Raw genomic sequence first — 23,959 nt, 5'->3', positions numbered from 1 at the left:
AATGTCCTTTAATTGCAGCCCTGTCTAACTGCTAAATTTATGATGCCACCCTCCTGTTTTAAAAAGCTACATGAAAAGATATGAAACGAAAGGACCCACAATTGGACGCATGAAAACTACCACTAAACACAGCGCTGTAAAACAGATCTGTGCTGCTTCAGTCACTGCAAACCCTTGATTCAAAGCAGACGACTGGTCAGGAGATTTCACATTGACTTTATTCAAATAGCTGCTGTCAGACTCTAGCATTGGATGATAATCCAGTCTCATGAAGTTAATATAACTTACTGCAACAGACGGCGACAGGAAGACATTAGAAACATTACTAAACCTGTAGAAAAAATGCAAATGTGTTCAGTCACTTTTTCCATTTTAGAACCTAAAAAGGATTGAGAATGTCAAAGTTTATCAGCTTTACAAAATAAAAGGCTGTACATAAAATTCAAGGCACTTCAACATCTGGTTCTCCTATACAAATGATGATTTAGAGCCAGATGCTCACATAAAATGCCTACACACTGTTAGGCAGAGCCACATTTACAGTCTGGACCTCAGAGATGTGAGAAGACTTCTGGATGATGCGGCTGGTTAGAGTGGGCCCCACGGTGCAGCTCTGCCTCAGAGCAGTGGTGGGTCCAGTGACACACAAGTTGTCCTTGACAGCGGTCCTCGTAAATGAGAAAGGCTCTCTGGTGCAGCTCTGTCCCGTGACAGAGTTTGGCACGGTTGCATAGCTCTGGTCGGCAGTGCACCTTTGACCCTGGGCCAAGTTGGTCAGTGCAACGGCGGCGTGGATCTCCCTCCAGCCCTGATCCACCCGTCTCTGCTGAACTCGTTCCTGCTGCTGAACACTGTGGATATATGCAGAAAACACATTTTTTGTCACATTTTACGTCTCAGAATGAATACTCATGGTGTCTTCCTATATGCAAAAAAAACATGGTAATATGGGACTCTGGGCTGTTATTGTCCCTGTATGACCAAAGTGAGAGCTGTGTCTGCATTCTCAGCACAGGTTCCCAGTGTGTGCTGGCCTCCGCCAGGGCTGTCCCCTGACACCAATTCTGTTTCTGTTTTTCTTGGACAGGATCTCAAGGCACAGCCGGGGGAAAAGGGGTTCCACTTTGGACCTCAGAATCTTGTCTCTGTTTCTGGCAGATGATTTGGTTCTTTGGCCTTTTCAGCCTTGGACCTCCATCAGGTGCTGGGACAGGTTGCAGCAAACTGATGGTCAGCACCTCCAAGTCTGGGACCACAGTTCTCTGCTGGAAAACAATGGATTGCTAAAGTGAAGGAGTTCAAATAATCTAGGGATCTTGTTCATGAGTGAGGGTAAAATAGAGTGTGATATTGACAAGAAAATTGGTGAATGAGATGGCAGACACTGCAATGAGTTTCCTCTAAAGAGTGTCTGAGCTTAGTTTTAGAGATAGGGGCCCTCATCTGTCAGACCTGCATATTGCCAGAAAACTGGGTATACACGCACAGATTGACATTTATCAATCTGGACGTGAGCATAAGCGCTCAAATCCATCACCAGGTCTGGGCTTGTGTACACACATTCTCAAGACAGTATGGAGTCACTGTGCCACGTGAATCTTGCTGTGTTGCATCAGATATAACTTTAAATATATTCAACATTGGGGGCAGATGGCCTACCAGTCTAAGGCGTGACCAATGTATGCGTGGGTTCAAGTCCAGCCTGTGGCCCTCTGCTGCATGTCATTCACCACTCTCGTCCCATTTCTGACTCTATCCACTGTCATCCTCTGTCTAAGGCATGAAAAAGCCCCCAAATAAATCTTAAAAAAAAAAAAAAATTTAACATCAAACCGAACCTCTGATAATCCATGTGTGTGCTTTGTAAATGAGGATGAGCAGCTTGATCTTTCAGCTGATTTCCTGATTATTTTTTATATTCTTCAGTAATTATTTAAATTTTGTTGTACACCATAACATCTCTTGGAAAATATCTTGATTTACGATTTAAGCAGAAAAAAACTGTAGTTATTGGGGGGGGGGGCAAATTAAATATCTTGCTTCTTAAATAGGAAATATTTTAGACTGTGATTGGGTTAAAGGTTTAACATGAAAAATGACTAATTTACTCCAAGCTATTTAACTGTATAAACCTGGAGAGTCTTTCAGAGCAGAACACAAACGGAAAATAACTGTACATCAGATCATAATCAATCGGCATGTCAAGAGATTTAAATTATCCAATCAATTACTGTGCACTTAATTGTATGTGGATGCACGGCTGGAGGCTGTATGAGACAGGAGCTCATCCCGTGTTCTATAATGTCAGAAATATGACTGAAATGTTAGGCAAGAAATGTCTTCAGATTAGAGAAAGTAATTATAACAATACTTTGTTTTATAGACTACAGGACATTTTAGACTTTCTTAGATCTCTTTTTAAGTGTCATCAGAAAAGAGCAGTTTATTTCCTATTAAATTATTAATACCTAAAACTGAGGTAATACAGCCACTCTTCTCTCAGTCTGGGAAAGTTTCAGGCTGGCCTCCTTCTGTTTGTGTGCTGCTTCTTCAATAGCTAAAACATGCTTCTATATCCTGATCTAAAGACATGACAGTGTTTTTTTTAAAACCCAACTGTAAAGAATATGTATAGTCATCTGAATGTAAAGAATTATGATAATATAATGCACAAGTTATGTATCATAGATGTGTGAATGAAATATTCTAACATCAGCAGGAGTTTGGTTGTCCATAACAATGCTGTTGACCACATGCAGTGATTCTGATTCCCTTTAATGACACTTTTCAAGATGAAAAACAACAAATTTAATTTTTCGTCACTTCTCTGACCTTGAAATCGACACTCTTTGTCGTATTACGTACCTCCATGTTGTAAAATCTGAGGGTGAACAGTGAATATAGTATAGGGGCGTGTTATCTAAATGACAGTTGTTTTCAGCTGCTGGATTTATCAACACTGCTCAATCGTATGCCACAATTGGCTAAATACACATATATTATATTATATATTATAAATCACACGTAGATCTTGCCGTAAGATAATTTTTACACCCAAATCTGCGCTGCTTTCTACTTAATTTTGCTAAATGAGGACCAGGGTGAGGAGCTCAGACATCCAGAGGGAGCTCAGAGTAAAGCCTCTGCTTCTTCTCATTAGAAAGAGCCAGCTGAGGTGCTTAGGGCCTCTGATCAGGATGCCTCCTGTGCAGGAGACCCTATGGTAGACCCAGAAATCACTGGAGGGATTATAAAACCCATCTGGCCTGGGAATACCTAAAATCTCAGGAGGAGTATGAAAGAGTCTGAAGGGAGATGAATGTCTGGGTCTATTTGGTTTGCCAGCTGCCACTGCTGCAGGATGGACACTCACTGGATAGTTTATTCAAAGGCCTCTAAGGTCTGATTAAACTGTAAAAATACATACTGTTATCTAAACATCAGACTACTAAATGTTGAGGTTTTAACTAAATCAGTTAAAATGTATGTTAATTTTTGACAGTGATGTTTCTGTATTTATCTGTTCAGGTTTTTAAGGTAACTCAGCATTATTTAGATGCAAATATCTCTGGTGTTCTTTCCATGCCTCACATTTAGCTCACATAACTGACTCAATCTGATGGTAAATGAAGGTTGTCCTGTCTTTTAGTCAAGTATTAATACAGGCTCATTGACTGATGGATCTCATGCCTAAAATAACTGACCAAAAACATCTGAAGAGCAATTTCAGAAATCAAAAGCAGGAAGAAATCTTGATATAAAGCCAACATGATGAATCAGAGGACGTGGTTCAGTTTCAAAAACATCATCCAAAGGGGGATTGGGAATGGTATTACTTTTCAAGCTGCTGAAAGTTGAAGAGTGCAAATGGCTGATTTGATTTTAAAATTACACTCACCTGTCACATTTAGTTGAAGAATAGTCCATTGTGTCTGTAAGAGAGAAGAAAAAGACTCATGGAGACGTACAGTGTGTCATAAATAAGTTTACATGATGGCAGTTTAAACAGGGGATATTCAAAGTACAATCAAAGTTGGATTAGGTTGTATGTCATTGATACAACATGTTTTTGGAGAGTAACAAAGCCCAGAGTTTCAGCTGAGGTGTATCCATCCTGGTATTTAAAAAAAACCAAACCCTTTAGTGTCATAGACAGGAAGAGGAAGGACAGACCACTCAGTTCTTTGTACTGCCATACCATTAAACAGTCTATACAGATTTTTAGATTTGATTATTGGCCATAATGTCTGTACCATTCAGCATGGACCTAATATGAGCTACCTCAGTAGAAAAGACTGTAAACTGCAGAGGATACAACTTCCTATGTTATCAACCTAATTTCAAGAAAAACATGGCCTATTCACAATCTCTGGGTGTGTGTTTTGGGGGACTACACTACCCACAATCCTAGGGAGGCACAGCAACATCTCTGATAAGTGGAGGATTCTGTCTGCAAGTGACTTTGGCTGCTACAGCTGAAGTTTTAGTTGTTTTTACTACAGATGATTTAAATGATGCAAATGACCCAAGCAGTCATATGTTAATGTGTCCTTGGGCAAGACCCTTAGGCCGGCCCAGAGATGTACTTGGTGTTAATAAGACCGACACAGACACAATACTTGTCCCCAGTGTCATATTGACACATTGGCTGTGAAAAAAACATTAGAATATCATGTAAACATTCATTTTTTTGGCTGACCGTCGAAGTCAGCCCTATTAAATTTCCCTGCGGGGATAAATAAAGTCGTTGTATTGTATTGTACACATGGGTCTGTGTCTGACGATACTTTCAGAGCCATACATACAGAGTTGCGCTAAGGACGTGGTTTAGTTCTACTGAAAGCCATCCGTAATGGTTGCCTCCAATGCAATAAATACCTTGAATATAGCTTTAACATTGCACACTTAGTAGAGCCAGACCAAGTTTCTGTATGAAATAAAGAATGAAAACAACCCTAAAAGCTTTTCATGTTGTGAAAGATGTTTTTGCTCTTCTGCCGACCTGCTTCAGCATGAGTGTGTGATAGTTATGGGGGAAAGGGTTACTTGTTGTGTGAATGCTTGTATGTAAGGCCTGCTAGTGGAGTGATTAGCTCTGAATTAGCCACAGCAGCACTTCTGTCAGAGCTGGACATTTCTTTGTTAAAAACAAGCCCAGAGGGCATCACTAAAAACTTTCCATGACAGAAAAGGTTGTTTTTGCTCCTCTGCCGATCTGCTTCGGCGTGAGTTTGTAATAGTTATGGGGAAAGGGTTAGTTGTTGTCTCGATATATACAATGCCTGCTGGATATAGCCATAGCGGCAGTTTTGATCACAACTGTACAATGTGTCTATATGTAGTGTTTTTGCACTTCTCTTGGTCTGCTTTGGCCTGGGTTTGCGATCGTTATATATGGGTTTTGCAGTGTATCCAAGGACTGCTGCTGTGCTAGCCGTTAGCTGGAATGTAGCTGTAGGAAAGCAGCAGTTTAAACTAAACTGGACCACGTTTCTTTTTAAAACAACAGCAAAGAGCCACACCGAAAGCTTGCCTTGGCAGAGAAGATGTTTTTTTGCATGTCTCCTCGAGTGGACTTGGCATCAAATTTAGACAATGCTCCGCCATTAACAATTAGCGCATGTGCGCTACATCATTTGTTGCTCTGACTGGCCCATCATGAATGTGACAGACAGAATGATCCTCCAATCATCTCCTGAAGATTTTCTTAAATGTCCTACCCTTCTAAAACGCTTTCTATGGGAGCTTTCCGGCATGAATGTTTAATATTTTCATGTAATGGATATATGAGTCAGTCCGGCGTGTTAGGTTAGCTGTTTCCTGCCACAGACATTAAGGACAACACAATTACACACACCCCAAAAACTAATCCTTCTGCAAGAACATACAGTTCAGTCAGCCATTTCAACAGGCATCCAGATAGTTGCAGTCAGCCATATACTAGCTTTTAACCCAGTCATATTTCCTGTGATTTACTTCATAAAGTTAAATTTCCATATTTTCTTGATTGAACTCATACAAATTAAACCACTTTCAGACCTTCTGTGTTTCAGTCTTGTTGATTACAGCTTACAGCTCACAAAAATCAAAAATCCACTACATTTGTTTTGTAAAATATATATATATTTGTTATTTTTATGTTTTGCTAATGCACTTTTTTAAAAAAATAATTATGTGCATTTTTTTTAATTATGTAAAAGTGTTTCAGACTTTTTACTTTTGCATTTCACCCCCAGGCCATAGAGTTTTGAGTTGTCAGACAACTAGAAAAAAAGTTTAGAAAAGAAACTACCTCCACCCAAAAGTTAGTGGTCTTTGTTGAGGCCAACAGGGAGAAGCTGGCACCACATACATCAACTGCCTCCAGACCAACCAAAAGAAAAATTAAGTTGCAGTAGCCAGGTTTTAACCTGTAGGGGGCAGTTGCTATGCATATCTGTAACACAATATTTAATATTTAAATACTTTGTACTCAAATGTTGTGATTTTGGCCCTAACCGATTAACAACACCACTATCCTACACATTCTATCCTATACTAAACATATACACAGGTTTTCAGCTATGAATGTGGTCTGGGGTGTTAGTTACACTGTAATGTATAGGAGCTTTGTAGTTTGCAGCCTATGTGAGTTACATATCTGGCAGTTGGTGCATTTTTGTGTACTGCTCCTACTCGTCTAGCGTCTTCATAGATAGTTCTTATACTGACAGAGAAGTTTGACTCATTAAGGTGCCTGTGCTCAGCTCCACTCTCCAAAACAAACTCAATGCTGAGGTCTCTTGAGTTTTTGAAGGGGAAAAAGAAAAATCTGATACCTGTCACAAGGACTGACACTGTGTTTTCTACATAAGTTGATCCCCTGTTTGTCATTCCTTGTCCCATAGCTCTCCCTGCACGCCTCCATCTGTTAACCAAAGCCTGAAAAGCACTTTGTTGAATCTGCTATTAATGAATACGTAGTAATAGGGTCAAGTTATTTCTCTGAAGGCCTGAAATCATACCTCAGTATCTCTGGCTGCATCAGAAGCTGGAGCTGAATAAACAGGGCTTACGAGTAATTTTATATTGCTTGCACAATCCCTGTTTGTGGTCAGTGCATGAGCGTGCTTTATATGTAAAGCATATTTTCCATTTCAGTTTTGGATTACTGCCTTTATTCATTGGAGCAGATAGAGGCTGGTCAGTCTGGATTTTTCTGCAGCGAGCACCAGACGGAGAAATTAAAGGCCCTCTCTGAAACAGTCTTTCAACGCTAACAGCCCGAAACATCCCCATCTCTGATTTCTGTAACCCATCTGGAGCCAAAAGCAACTACTTATTGATAGTAAATCATTTTCTGTTTTATGCTATTTTGCTACCGAGAATTTTTCTCTTTGGTCACATGAAACTCCGCCAAGAAAGTACTTTAGTACCTCTGTTGTGTTTTTATTAGCAAGAAAAAACATTATTTTAACTCTGGTGAGTCTCAGATTTATGGCAGAGATCAGCTGCAACAAACTTTTACCAGACGTAATGAAGCTGTCTGCTTTAGATATCAATGGCTGCTACTGGTTTGACAATTAGGGATGAACTTTCACATGGATAATGACATTAGAGTTGATCCATATCTGTACAATATTAACAAATATGTTTATTGCTCAACTGGAAGTGCTGGTAGGGGAATGTTGTTACATTTGGACTGAGCCAGAATGACTTGCTTCATCCTTTTAGAGTCTTTATGCTCAGCCTATCATTTCCTTGCAGTAGGTTGCACTTTTCATGTTGATAAATCATCGCTGATATTGCAAATTTTGTATATAATTTTATTTCTGCTAATACAATATTAACAAATATAGTCCACCATTAACAAAGGCATTTGTTGGCTATGTAGTCAGCCTGGTCACACCCTGCTGTGGGATGGCATCCCATTCTTCAACCAGCATTAGTGGCAAGTCAGCCAATGTGGTTGTGTTGGTCACTCTGGCACAAACAGCATGCCCAAGCTGATCCCACAAGTGTTCAGTGGGGTTGAGGTCAGGACTGCTGACAGGCCATTCCATCCTCTCCACTCCCAAATTCTGGAGGTAGTCTCTGACAAACCCTGCTCTGTGAAGGTGAGCATTGTTGTCTTGGAGGACAGAGTTCAGTCCCAGACTGTGGAGATATGGGATTGCTATTGATTGCTGAATCTCATCTTGATATCTCTCTGCATTGAGATTGCCTCCAATGACAACAAGCCGCCCCACACCATCACACTGCCTCCACCAAAAGATGTTACTCCATCCGTGCAGCGATCAGCATTGAGTTATCCACGTCTTTTTCACACTTTGACTCTATGATCCAGCTGCTGTTGGTAGAATCTGGACTTAATGCTGAACATAAAGTGTTCAGGTTCCAGTTGTTCAGGTTCCAGTGCACGCATTGCCAACAGCAGCAAAAATAGGCCTGACTGTGAAGGGCAGTGATGACAGGCCTCCTCGTAGCCCTATGAGACCGAAGATTGGCTATGTGCAGTTAGGGCTGGGCGATATCTCGAGATTTTAATTTATATCGATATATCTCTATACGAGATATGACACAAGACAATATTGTTTTATAGATATAATTAGTTTTACGTTAAAATACTTAAACAGGAGTCGCCATTTCGCTTACTTCTCTTGACTCTGTGTTGCTCTTTGTCCTTCCCCGCCTCCCTCCCGCTCTGAAACTTCATGAAACTCAATGACCCACCCCCTCCCCCTCTCACCACAACAGAGAGACAACATGGAGACTGCTAACAAAACTGCTAGTGTGGTTCGTTTGAGGTGTGAAAGCAAAGCAGACGAACTTGGGAACCAAAGGCAGGAAGAGGCATATAGCGTAATGATATATGGATTTATATGTGAGTTAATACACTCAAATACATGTTGGTACCTTGCTTGGCGTCTGTGTATCCATAGCAACACATCGTACTCTGTGCTGATTTATTCGTATCGTGTAAAGAACGACATGCTGGACAGCTCACCGCCTCACTGGCTGCTCACAATGCCCCAGTGCAAAAGCAGAAACCCCAAGACAGCATAAATTATGTGTTTTTTCATTGTTTATGTGGAAAAAAAGACCGGTGGAAGGAGCTGAATTTCCAGTTTTGTCTTCTGGACATAAATGGAGTAAAACTGTAGTGTCCAGATGTGCACGCATAATTGAGACCTACAGACAGCGCTGTGATTGCAGCCAAAGGTGCAACCACCAAATAATATTGACCATGACTGATTTATAAAATTAATAAAAGGGTAAAACATCCAAAGGGGTTGAATGTTTATTGGTATGGTATGTGCCAACTGTTCCCATCAGCCTCTCTACAGTGTACAGTAGTGGGAAGCCTTTCTCACATGCCAAAGGACAGTTCCATGAGTTCCATCACTTGAAAGCCAGAATTTGCAGGACAGTAGTCTAGTTTAACTGGTCTAATGGTGCTATGGTTGTGCACTTAAAGAACTGACTGTTTAAATCACATAAAGACAAATAATTACAAAGCATACACCATCACCAGCAATTGCATACCCACATCAAAACGTGGCAATCTTTTTATGTTTGGAAATTTGAGAGTGGTATCAGGTGAATAAATCTCTGTGATCAGATACCTTTGCTTTCACATCCATGAGATTCAGTTTTCTATAACTTGCAAAAATAATATAGATCTTCATCTACCAGTATGCCAAAACCCAGACTGATGTCAATGTGAGCTGGAGGTCTGAACCCCCTCAGACCTCAAATCAGTGACATAAAATCCTCCCACAGGTGTATCATTTGGAGCCAAACTGGAAAAAACTTGTTTATTTTCTCGATGGAGAGATCAATGAGAGAGTCTGCTCTCAGCATGCATGTTTTATTTGAAACGAAAAGGGTGGAAAATACGGTCGGCGTTTGTCCAGGTATGTTTTTTTGCAGCTCTGCATCCTATAAAACACAATTCTGGTCACATTTACAGCACTCCAGACTTTTCAAAGGAAATACTGAAAGTGATGCAGAGACCATGTTACTAGGTGTAAACAGCCTCGCATTTATGTACATTGAGCACTAATATAACTAACACATATTATTCCACTGGACTTTTACTGTCTGTGGGATTCAGACTGATATGTTTAAAGTTTCCTTGTAAAACATGGTGTTGTGGCATCACTTATTTGCCCATCACTTGAGCTTTAGTGCCTGTTTAAGTCGTCTCGCGGGCAGAGTATAAACGTGTTAATGGTGTCGGTGCCTGTCATGAATCTGGCAGCTTGACTTTCCACTTCACCTCCACCGTGGAGCCGCTGTGGGTCACAAACACCCTTAATATGACCAGCAGGGAGACATTAAACGTTTGAACAAACATCTCGACACTGTGTGCTGCCCACATAGAGAGTGATGATGACATCAAGAAATGTCCAAGTGCTCCAAAAGAAATAATTTGAAGTGAGAGAGTAATAACATGTTTGAAGGAAAGTGTAACATTTAGGGAAATATGTGTGTGTGCTTTCTTTTACTACAAAGATGCCAAGATTGATACCAATAATTCCTCATGATGACTTCCTAAATATAGAGCTGAAGCGGACTTTTCACATTGCTTAAATACTAAAGGATGTGATATCCACAGCTTGGCTTCATCACAGGCTGTATTAATGATGGATGGCACAATTGCTGCCTCAAAGTGAAGCCATAACATTTCCCTTACAGTATCACAAGCTCTGCCTCCTCCATGCAAACAGATGGGAGAGGAACCAAACTATATAATGAGAAAATGTCAAATTAATTTGTTCTTAAACACGATTTCTGTCATAAAAGCTTATCATTGTGATGCTGGCTTATTAGACGTTTATTTTGTAGGGGTGTAATGGCACAGAAAAATTTCGGTTCGGTACATATCTCGGTTTTGAAGTCACGGTTCGGTACGTTTTCAGTACGGTGATTGAAGCGGATAAAAAAAATTACATTTAAATTTTTAAAATTAAGTTGTATTAAAATAAATAGGCTGAATAAATTACATTTGAATCATAAATAATTTTGCGACCTCCCTCCAAAAGTTCTTCAATGATTAAAAATATTAATAAATAAATACATTTTTGGATAACTAGGTTATTTTCATTGATATAATGAAATATTTATACCCATTCTTTAAACACTAAAATTTCCCAGCTAACTTGAATGCATCATCACACAACCGAAAGTTAGCTTGTGAAGTATGCAAAATAGCGTCATTTTTTGCTGATTTCAACACGGACTTCAGCACTGGACTACTTTTTTAACCAATGGGACCTACTACAAAGTTTGGAAGAACTTTTCACAGCCCATCTTGGAGGATAAAGAGGTTAAAGCCGTGTGAAATCTGAGGATAACTTTACCTATGACACAGCTGCAGAGTCCCTCTCTCACACCTCTCAGGCTGATAGCTGAAGGTAAATTTAATATGATTCATAGAGCCAGAGCACCATTGTTATACGGATGATTTAAATTAAGCCGGCAGCTCTTCTAACTCCACACGTGCCATTACTCTTCTTTGTTTGATTTGTAACTGCTCCTTCTTCTGTAATGACGGCAGCTTTAAGGCTCATTGCCGCCACCTGGAGTGAAGTGAGAACTTACTTTTTTAATACTCACTCAGACGTATTCGTCGTATTACTGTGTGCACCGAACTGTGACAGCCCTACCGTGACAGTACGGGACGAAAACAAATACCGTTACACCCCTTTTATTTTGTGGAGAAATTTTGTTTTAAATATTTTCTTTTGTTAATTAACCTTGAAAATCCAATGCATTGGCAAGATTTGAAGTCTGGCTGCAGACCATAGATCTCAGACGGGCCCTCTCGCAGACCGCTTATCTGAGACACTGCATCTGTCAGAATGCATATGTGCACACAAAAGGTTTTAAGAAAACCAAATTAGACTTTTAGGTCAATTAGGGTAAGAATTAATGTGAGAGTTAGGATACCAAAAAGGAAAGGTTAAAAAAAAAAACAGACCTACAAAACCTGATAATAAAACGCTTAATGCAGCTGACTAAACAGTCTGCTTACAGGAAAAAAGCTTGTGTGTTTCTTTGCTCTTCTTATAATAAGAAATGTTGTCCAGTTTAGGAACAGGGGTTTGTGTTTACTAGTTCGAATCCCAGATGGACCTTTCATGATCTCCCTTTGCATGCATGGTTCTCTCCTGGTACTCAGGCTTCCGCCTACAGTCCAAAAACATACTTTTCAGCCTCATGCTCAATGGCTGCTGGGACTGGCTCAAGCTCCCCCCTGCAACCCTGAATGGAATAAGCATATTAGATAATACGACTATAGCTTCATCTGAGCTTATTGCTACTCTGGCAGCAGCCTTAGAGTTCAACAGTGTGGTTCCAGAAGTAAAAATCCCGTTTGTTTTCTCCATAGCAAATTTGATTATTAGCCATATTTCTTTAGAAATATCCAAAGTAGACTTTCCATGTGCTACCTGTAAGATATATGTAAGATATCAACACCTTTTCAATAAAAACATAAATAATTATCAATCTCTGCCAAATATACTACATTACTCACAATCCTAGAGTGTCACAGCAATGTGTGTGATTGATGGAGTCTCCAGTATCAATGGTAATGTCTAGAATAGAAGAGAATAAAGCAATTGATACCCAAACTAGGATATATTTTATCAACATTTAAAATGTAAATGCTCCAACTAAGTGTAAAACACCAGTACTTATGTGGTTTCATGGCAAAGGTATTGCATTGGATTATGGGATACTCAGTTCCTTCATCAATTTTTGTACCAAATCAAATGTTTTATAGTCATGAGTACTTGAGTAGCTGGTAAGCTTGTGCCACACATTGCCAGTGTTGATACAGGGTGCAGATGGCCTAGTGGTTAGGTTGCACCCGTTGTAAGCGGGCAACCCGGTTCGAGTCCAGCCTGTGGCACCATTTCTCACATGCCTCTCCCTGATTCTCTTATCCCTGTTTCCCATTCTTTCCACTGTCCTCCTCTATCAATAAAGGCATAAAACCCCAGAAATATATGTTTTTTAAAGTGTTGAAACAAGGATTTTAGGAAGTGTCTATGGGAAATTTGAATGGCAAATCTAACTTCTGGAACTAGAGCCGCCAAAGAAGTGGACGATATGATATTATCATGATACTTGGGTCACGATTCAATATTATTGCAATTTTAAACATTTTGCAATACAGTGAGTAATGCAACACCATATATTGTGATATATTGCAATCTATACTGTTTTTTGCAGCTGTTTAGCTGATTTCACATTAGTCTTACCCTCATGTTTGTCGTATTCCTGCATTATTTTATTTTCATGTAGCACTTCTTGCAAACCTCATGTGTCATGTCCATCTCATTTGTGCCCTGCTTGGATTCCTAATGTCCTTCCCCTGGTGCTGCCATGTTTGTTGTACTAACTTTCTCCTGCTCTCTGACTGTCAACTCTGCTGACGTCACTGGACAAACAGTTGTCCAAACAATTGATTTTATTTTTTCATTATTATAGACTTAAGTATATATTAGCAATTACTTTGAAAAAAATCTGCACTTGGTGGACGAGATGATGCGATATATCACCAGACAAAATATTGTGATACTATGCTGTATTGATTTTTTCTCCCACCCCTAATTGCTACTTGTTTGCAGTAGTCTGTTCTCAGACCCAGCAAAACAATTTCAAGTTGGAGCTTTGCAAGATGGATCTGCCTGATGACGGACATGGAATCTGGCCAGTCCGATTCTCTGTAAGGTTAAACTCCAATGGGAAATCTGTGATATGTCCCTAAAGACCTTCCAAATCATTTTAAGGTTTGAAAATTACAACAGTCTTATTTTTAATGTTATGTCAATGTGTTATGATCTTTTTGATTTCAAAGAAGCATTTAAAAAATTAGTCATAGCTGAAATACCCGGTATTGTTGCTCAATCTGTTTTTGTAATGACATCTACTGATAACATGTCATGAACTTGAAGGGTTATTTCATATTGAACGATTTCACTTCTATCCCTTTGTTTTTCTTTCAGGTGATAAGGGGGCGCTCAAAATAGAGGGGGGAGGTAAAAGTTCGAAACAGGCTGAGCTTTCAAGCCTTTTCTGTAAGGCTTTCTTAAAGTTTGAGGTTTTGCTGGTTCTAACATCAAAAAGGGAATTATTGTATAGATATATTTTTTGCATTAAGAGTGATTTATTGTGCCAAATAGTAGAATCAGATTCAAAAATCTTTTCACAGCTCTTATGACATAATATAAATCTAGATTGATTTTGGATTTGCAGGGTTACACTGGGGAGTACTGGCCTGCCAAAGCACACAGGAGTGAAGGAAGCAAAAGCCTCAGCCTCAGATGGATATTGGAGATCTCGCTCTGCGTTTCCTCAAAGCTGAGTGGCAGCTCTGACACTCGCTCTGTACGAAACGTCCTCAGCTCTGCCCTGACAGACTGCTCCATTTGTACGTTTGGCTAAGGTTTCTTCTTCTCACCCGGGGAAGAATAAAGTCTCAGACGTTCTGTAATTGTCCTTGAGACCGGACTGGACATTTCCACCATGGCGAGAAGCTGAAGCGGAACAAATGGCACATTCTCGTAGATGGAAATGATATTTGCGGTGAGCAGCAGCAGCCAGCACGAGCTCCATCCAATTTTAAAATGAGGGATTTGAGCAACTGCATGGGTCTTTATTAGTAATGTTTGTAAAGGTTTGGCTGCTCTACCTGAGCGGATCTGAGGCTTGTCAGTGAGCTGGTCTCCCTGTAGGAACGAGAGGGCACCCAGGTGTCAAGTTTAGCTGTGACTTTATAATTGAATATCGCTGAGCTTCTGACTTTCTGTGTGTTACCAGAGATTTATTAATGTCTGCAAGCTCCTCGGAGCCATGTGGAAGTTTCTGTACGGTCTGTTCTTATTTAACTGTACACTGGTGTGTGTTAAAACAGAGCCGAGGGGAAGCGGGGTAGTTAAAGTGTCATTTTCACTCACATTCAACATAAATCTGCAATTAACAAGGAAGATACTTTAATGATTTCTGTGGACAGACGATGTTCTCATTTCTCAACCTCCAAATCTACTTTCCATGTTGTATTTACATAATGTCATTTAACTTTGCCTTCCTGATCATAAATACGACTACTGTATGTACATTTTGCATTTAAGCGGTTTTCCACCCATATTTTTGCTTTGAACCATCTAATTATGGAAAAATTAAAATTTCTTACCCATGTGGTAGACAAAGTTGGCCTCCGTTTCGTACGACGAAGCTGGTGAAACAACATCCTGATCACATTCGTTGGAGCTGAATGACTCAGAGTGGCTCCTCCCTCTGCAGGTCGAGGTGACGCCATCGGTCTTCGCTGCCATCATGTGCCTCAGGCTGTCGTTCAGGTACCGGTTCAATAAGCTGCTCTTGTACTTCGGTGGAGGTGACGCGCTGTCGTCACTGTTGGCTGAATCCGCCATGGCGAGGACGGCGCCCTGTTTCTGGAGAGCACTCTTGTGGGAGGATGATCTGCCAAAGTCTGATTGGCTGATGGGAGTTTGTAAGGGGCACTCTTCATCTACAGCAGAGGAAACAAGGCAATAACTTCTTTAAAATGCATAGAAGAAAATGTAAAATAAGATAAAGTCATGGAGGGCAAAATCCCTTTTTTCTAACGTAGCTGAAACGACTGACTGTTTATGAATAAGGACATGTTTCTGTTTTATTTTGTTGTACATAAGTGAAGCCAAAACACCCATGCAGCAGGCACTTATTTGTGCTTGTGATCAAAGTTGAAGCATAGACATGTGCAGAAGTTTGCTGGCTGCTGAAACTGCAGAAGTCACGCCACACTGAAGCACAGATAAGCGTGTCTCTGTCGGGCCGTAACCTTTGTCCTCCTAAACCTCTGCTTTTCACATCATGTAACACTGATTCAAATCTTTATTGGTTTAGAATTTGTAAAAGCCCAGTCATAGATGTATAGAGTGTCCAATTGCACTGATTTATGGAAAAAAAATCAAAATGATAAAAATGGAGATTGTCGATGTCCACAATATTTAACTAAAGATCTCCAAGATCAGTGGTTCTCAACTTGTCCAGCATCCCGACAAATCACGACCCAAGATTCCAAAAAATATTCAACAGCAAATATTTAGTCTATTGAATATGTTGCAGTTTGGAGCCTGATTGGACCAAAATACATGATATGAAAAAGAAAAAGGACAAAACGGAAAAGTTTTATACCCTCTTTCCCCATTATTATGTGATTTTTTTTGGTCAATTTTCCAGAGATCTTGAAAAAATACTTCATTATAATGTGAAAGTAGCTTTTTCATTGCAAGAAAAGGAGATGAATTAATTGAAATATTGATCAAACATTTGAATTTACCCAATTTCACAATAAAACAGGGTAAAATAAGAGTTATAAATGCATGTCCAATAAGGACCTCAGGACTTATGCCACCATTTCACGACCCACTGAAAACTGCTCTGCAACCCACTTTTGGGTCTCGACCCACCAGTTGAGAACCAGTGTTCTAGATGACAGAAAGAAAGGGAGAATTTAGTGAAGTAGAGGAGACAGTGGAAGAAGGCTACCGTAGATAAGAGAGAGTGAATTAATATTCTGCAAGAGATAAAGCAGTTAGTATAACTTTTAAGGGCAGACCATTTCATTTGAGAAAGAAGAGGAAGAGGAAGCAGTGGGTTAGGACAGTGTTTTATAGGGATCCATTTATGTTTGTTATAGGACAGCCTGAAGCATCAAAGCTAGAGGTAGAAGAAAGAAAGACTCATTCAAATCCCAAGAAGAGAATTAGGCCTTCCACTCGACATGCCACCTTTAGCAAAGATAGAGTTCAATATGGATGCAGAGCTCAAGGGGGAACAAGGAGCAGGCATGCAGTACTGCATGCAAAGGCTTTCTCTGCCCCCCAGGGCCAAATGGAGTCCCCTACCAGGCCTAAAAGCACATCTGATGTTCTTAGATTTCTGTGGCGATTACTGAGGTTATTATGGGAGAAATAAACTATCCTAAAGCCTGGTGTAGAGGATTTGGAATCCGTATTCCCAAGGAGAAGGAGTCTGATCTAAACAAGCTTAGAACCATTTCACTGTTAAACATAGAGGAAAAGATCTTTGGTACTGTGGCACAGAGGCTAGCTAGTTTCTTAGAGAGGAGTAATTTAACAGACACGATAGTTTAACAGTTCTATTAGTTTTTGTCAAAGTTTGACCTAGGGATGCCTATACCAAGCCTAAGTCCAAGTACTCGTAACACTGCAGACTGTACTCTGTATTATTTTAAATCTAGTAATATGTAGTCAGTTTGGAGTTGTGTCTGCAGTTTAGTGTTTTTTTAAAACTTTCAAAATAGTTTCAAGAACAGTTATGTATTCTTAAGTACTTGTATTTGTACTTGGTATCGATGAGTACCCAAATTTAAGTACTTGCACTTGTACTGGGTCTGAAAAAAGTGCTATTGTTGCATCGCTAGTTTGATCTATATCCCATTTGTTATCATGGAGAAGAGATGGTTTATGACATACACAATCACATAAGATATTTTGGTTTTACCCTAAAGGCGTCTGTTGCTCTATCCATCAAAATAACTACTCCATAATTACAACCTAACCTGATACACCAGATAGACTGTCTCACATATCCATGACATAAGACACGTTTCACATTCATCTAGGCTTTACCATGGTGTTTGGAAGGGTGGGGCCTTCAAAAAATGACAGGGAGGGTTACTGGTTGAATTTTCTGTCTATCACATTCATTATGAGCAAATTGATGTAAAAAAAATGAAAAAGCATATGATGTAGTAGATTTCTGTGTCTTTCCCACAGTATTAGGCTACTTTTTACATACTGCCCAGGGTAGATTTTGTTGTCCGCAGGTTGAGCAGGGAACATTTTTGACATCTTGCGTATGTGTATTTAATGTCCAAAGCAGAATAAACTACTTTATTTTCCCTCGAATACAACTAAATAAACCAGCAGAGAAGCAGGAAAACATAGAACATGGCACACAACTCAGAATCCGCAGTGCCACACTGGCACACAGACCTACACCCCACACACAGAAGCAGCACACCTGCATGCACTCAAGCAATATATGTGGTGTGGCAGAGGTTTTACTGGCTTATGTTGAGTTTCAGTGTTAGGCTTGGTTTTGGGATGGTTTTGGGCTACTTTTTATAGGCCAGTGGGCTAGACTTGTCATCCAGACCTGGCAACCCTGAGAAACAATCGATCCCAAAGCCCAGTGTACATGAGTGGGGATCCTTATTCCCAAGGAGAGGGAGTCCTCTGATCTTAACCAGTTTAGAACCATATGACATGGAATCTGACCTATCAATTTGCTTTCTAAGGCTAGTTACAACCAACAAAAGGTAACTTAAATGCATAGGATAACGATACAGTGTATGTGTACCATCTGAGTGTGTTTCGTCACTGCACACGCTCAGTCTCTCGGCGTTTCCTTGGATGTAATTATTGTAAAGTTTGATCCTCAGGGCCCAGCTCAGGTCCGGCTGTCTCACCGTGTTCTTCAGCCTCCTCCGTGCATTTGCAAACCAGTTTGAAACCTGCACAGATACAACTTGTTACCGAACAGCTTCATTTTAACTTAACTAACATGCCTGCAGACACCTTTAAGTTCATCTCTTACCTGCACTAGTGTCATGTGTGAGCCCAGAGCCAGCAGCACCTTCTCGGTCTTGGTGGGGTAGGGGTTGTCCCGGTGTTTGTACAGCCAATGCTTGAGAGGTCGGGCCATGTCCTGCAGCACCTGTCTCTTGTGGCGGACTTTGACTCCACCCAGACGAGACCTGGAAAAATCAGATACTGCCTTATAAAATCAAAACCACTTCTTATAATTCCCTACTCTCTGATTCTTGCATTTGAACATAAAACTGCAAAATACTACACCACTGAACATATGGATATAAGTCAAGTTGCTTTAACTAAAAAAGCAGGCATAGAGCATACTCTGTTTGATTATTTATAGAGACTCAACATTAATCCAGCATGAGCAAAACACTATTGCAGATGAAGTAAACTTCCTTTAAACTTGCAAACCTCCAGAATCAATTATCTCTGTCTATGACTTAACTGTGCTGCATTGAACTGTATCATCACATCTCTTATAAAAAAACGAAACCATTTTTTTTCCTCTGAATTAATGCCAGATTAAAGGATTGTCTTGGATTTTGTGTCATTTAAATACTATTCTGTCAAGAATAACTATTGGACCAGAAATTATATGGTGCTGCTTGTGTCTAGAGCTCAGAAAAACCACAAAGATGATTAATGTCTTCACATTGCTCTCTTCTTCTTTACTGTTTTTTTTTTTTTTTTGGCCTGTTGTTGGTGTCTCATAGCAGAGTTTATTTTGTCGACTTGGCTATGACTAGAAATGTTTTTGTTTGAGAAAGACAGGACAATAATGAGCAAAAAAAGATATTTGATGATCAAATCCATGATCAGAAGTAGGTTAAGTTTTCATCAAGGAGACTGAAAGAGATTACAATGTTAGTTCTAGAGTGTCAGACTTTCAAAATCGCTGATATTTCTCCGCTGTGTTGATAATTTGTCAAAATACAGGCTGTTAAGAAGTGAGATGCCCTGAGAGAAATATCAAGAGGCCTCTGGCTGTAGACCTATGGTGGGGTGTTTCGGGCTCATCTGTTGCTGACCTCTACAGTGGGGTGACCTCGACTGTAGGGCAGGAAGTAACGTATTAACCCTTGTTAAGTTTTTTCTTAGTTTGTGATGTTATTTTCTATTTTATACCCCTGCTTGCCTAACCCTAACCTTAAGGGTTCAGGGACCTAACCCTAACCCTACTTGGATTGTTCTTAGTTTGTGGAGTGTTAAATTTAAATGTGCCCCCTTCAGTAATTTTTAAATCTTTGTTCATAAAATTCTGCTGTTGTGAAAAAGAGCTACTTACTGTAACCTCTGACAGGGAGTGGAAAATACACATCATTCAGTACGTCATTCTGGTTCTGGCTTGGATAATGTTCGTACGTCACTTCCCGCTCCATGCTTGAAGTCACCCAATCTTAAAGGCCTGCAGCCAGATCCTCTTGGCGATATCAGCCTTTACTTTGGCATATTTTACATTACTTTAAGTATTGATAGAGAATTGACGTAAGTTTTTTTTTTAACATTTATAAGAGTTTCATGATTTGATGAATTGATAAACTAGTGAGACTAAAAGTGTTGACTAAAATCTACAGAAAATCACAAGACAAAAAACTTTAAAGAAACAAAATATTCTTGAAAAGTGTCTAAAGCTAATGACAGTTTTAATCTAAAGACTAAGACTGAGACTAAAATTGCAGCATAATTTACAGTTGTTTTGTAGCCTGTATGCGCTGGGATTTTGTACATGCATGTCACAAAGACAGTGGTGGTCTTAGAAATTTTGGGGCCCAGGGCAAACTCAGCTGTGGGGCCACCCACATTCATTGTTCTCCTCTTTTATTAACCCTCATGTATCTAAAAAAATGTCCAATCAAAATCAGTGAAACATTTAGACAGTTAATACAATAAAATACCACAAAATCTTGTCCTCAATAGGATGATGTTAGATCGTGAAGTAATAGAATGCATTGATGATCTGCTAAAGCGTGTTTATCATAGAAACAGCTCAGAGAACATCTTTGCTCAATCACCCTCGGAGCAGAAAATGCACAAAATTGTACCACAAAAAAGATCAGGAAAACAAATGTTGGATGCTTAAATATTCTGGAGATGAGCCCCAAATCTCCCTGACCTAATGGTGCCAACTATGAATGAGTAGATTTGTAAATCAATATTTATACATTTAAATGATATAGGGAATATGTTTGTTTTCTCAGGTCATCAACTTCCAAATTTGTCTTAACATTTGATGGAAAACAAAATCATATAATAGAGATAAAAAAAAAAAAAAGAAGAAAAAAAAAAAATTCATATGATTTTTTTTCCCCATATCCCGAACCCTTACTGTCATAAATTACCATCGTTCTCTAGCAGGATCTTTTACAGGCTACAAGGCTGAGACACTACTTATTCATGAACTACAGGTATTCTGTTGCCGTTTTAGTATACGTTTTACAATGACAAGATCAGTTAAGGCCCCCTAGTAGCAGGGTCCTCATGCAGCTGTGTACCTTTGCCTAATAGTAAAGTCTTCCTCTGCACAGAGAATCAACTCTTGTAATTAAACCTCACAGCTGCTTCTGGGTGCAGCAGGGTATTACTGTAGCATAAATTAAGACCTGCTGTTAAACTCTTGAACATGGACTAGAGCTGAAAAATAAATCGTCTAATTCTGCAGACAAAGGTAGAAATATCTTAACTTATTTATGGAAATATGTCATTTAAAAGGTGGCACATTTAAGATAATGAATTCACTTACAGCTCCTGTAAGGAATTTAAAGGTGTTAAAGAAACAGACTGATATTTTAGAGTGATGTCTTTTTACGTATCACAAAACCAAACCAGAAGATTTGACCTTTATTATTTATATGAAGTTATTTCTAACACTTGTTATATGCTGTGCTCGCTGCAGGCTGTGTCAGAGCTTTTTTTTTTTGTTCCTTGTGAGAGATTTATCGTTAGATGCATTTTAGACATTTAAAATAAATAAGGAAAACTTTTGGCAGGACAAGATTAGCAATGGAATAAATCATCCTGACTTTTCCACAAGGGGTCACTAAAACCCACTCAACGTATGAATTAGTCACAGGAGCTTTAAAACACAACAAAAACTATACAAAAAATAAGTGAATCAATAAAGAGAACATAAAGCAAAAAAGTAGACTTACACTAGAGGGCACTTTAAATAATGGTTTGTTAACCCTTGGAGGGTGTTAAAGCCATTTTGCGTCTTTTTTGGTCTGTTTACTTTTTTGAATAATTTGACTGCGTAAATGGTTACAACATACATTTAGGAGAATAATTTTCTTTTTCAGAGAACTTTTAAGTTTTAATATTAGAACCTGTAATGGGTCAATAATATGCTCTGTACACTTTTTGTACACACTGAGGATGTTCGTGACCAAAAATGCCCCATTGAAACCCATTAAAAACACAACATTTTACCCCAGCCATCACAGTACAAACATATACATTTTATTATATAAGACTTTGGAGTCATTGCTTCCAATTTGCTGGTTTTCCTGTTTGTCACCAAATGTCAGTTATTTCCCATATTTGTCATGAGGGAAAATTGAATGATTTTGTTTTTTTTACCTGGTTTCCAGTTGGGGCACTATTGCAACATTTTATTAAAGTCGTAACATTAAAAATGCTAAAAAATCAAAGTTGTTTCTCATTATCTATATATTCAATACTGTGGTAATACCTATAAAGGAAATAAGATTTGCATCTAGTTTAAGAAAATATTTCAGTTTTTGTGTTTTCAAGTTGCTCTTGAACTAGCACTTTCAGTGTAATTCCTAAGAATTTGGTCAATATTTTCTATTTCTGATCAGGTCTGATCTTGATTAAAAATTCATGCAAAAAATGGAGAAAAGAAAATAACGTGATTTTTTTTTAAATTACTTTTTATGTGTGGCGTCCATTTTTGGTAACTAACACCCTGACAGTAACAATTTAAATAAGTAAATACTTAAACAAGTATTTAAATACTTAAAATAATGATGCATGACTTTCAAAGCTGTTGCTCATTATAAATATTTTCACGGCTGTGATAATCCCTTTCAAAGAAATCCAATTTTCATGTAGAGTATAGAAAATATATTTTTTGTGTTTTTTACATTAAAACTTGAACTTAAACAGGCATTTAAATGGTTTACATCCCAAAAATTAATCAGCCTTTGATATTCAAGATCAAGTCAGATCTTAATTTTAAAGATTAATGCCAAAAAGTGGAGAATTTTTCTATTAAATGTAGAATTTTTTCATTGCTGTTCATTTATGGCATGCATTTTTGGTCACTTAACACCCTGAGTGTAATGATTTATTTAATGCTTAAAATTCAAGTAAGTGGCAATGTATAAAAATAAAAGCTATTTCTTATTATCAACACATTCAAGGCTATGATAACCCCATTCAAAGAAATGCAATTTGTGTGTAGTACATTTTAAAAAAAGTAAACATTTTTTGGTGTTTTTTGCATGGCAAACATTGGGGTTTTGCTCTTAAACTTGCATTGAAATTGGTATTTTAATTAACATAAATAGTATTTGATAATTATGATAAGGTCTTGATTTTAAAAACTAATGCAAAAGAAGATAAAATAATATTGTATTTCATTTTTATACGTAGTTATTTATGTATGCTGCTTGCGGACACAAACACTCTCAGTATAACCGTTTCTTTTACCTCATCTGAGGGTTAAAGCTCCTGATGGCAGCAGTTTTTATCTGATTTAAAAGATGAAAATTTGGCCTAAAATAGTAATAATGCCTTTTGTATCCTACAAAAATAAAATACACCACTACAGAGAAGAATGATTTTTCTATATGGTTATATATAATAATTAAAAACATGTCCAACAGGAAAAAAGCCTTTTCAAATACTTTGCAAAGCACGTGTAGGCAAGGCTGTGATTTGTTTAAATCAGAAAATGCAACTTAATACAGGGGGCGCCAAAACCAACAGGTATGGAATGAGATCACAGGAGCTTTAAAACACAAAACATACAAAAAAGCAGCAGATGCAGTAGAAGTGCACGAGAAGACAGCATCAGAGCATGAGCAAAGAGAGTATGTAAATATTAAAGAAGGGTTAATAAAATAATAGGAGGACATTTCTTACCCATATCTCCTGTACTTGATGGTGGCGCTGTTTTCAGAGGCGTCGCTGCATCGCAGCAGATCCGTGCTTTGTCCGTCTGTTAAACTGCTCTGAGGTAAATCTACACAGCCCAGTCTACTCCTCTCCTCTGCTCCTCTGTCCTCCTTTAAATGCAGCAGAGTACCAGACCTCATCGCAGCGACTTTATTCATTGTCAAACACTCACAGTTCTCCTAAATCAACAGGTGCAT

General features: G+C 38.8%; 1 pseudogene; it reads right to left on the bottom strand.

Moving 5' to 3' along the window:
- Positions 1-511: 511 nt before the first annotated feature.
- LOC121520708 lies at positions 512-23,959 on the bottom strand (annotated as a pseudogene).

The sequence above is a fragment of the Cheilinus undulatus genome, linkage group 13, assembly GCF_018320785.1.
Source record: "Cheilinus undulatus linkage group 13, ASM1832078v1, whole genome shotgun sequence".
Taxonomy (NCBI): domain Eukaryota; kingdom Metazoa; phylum Chordata; class Actinopteri; order Labriformes; family Labridae; genus Cheilinus; species Cheilinus undulatus.
This window is presented reverse-complemented; position numbering and strand designations above follow the sequence as displayed.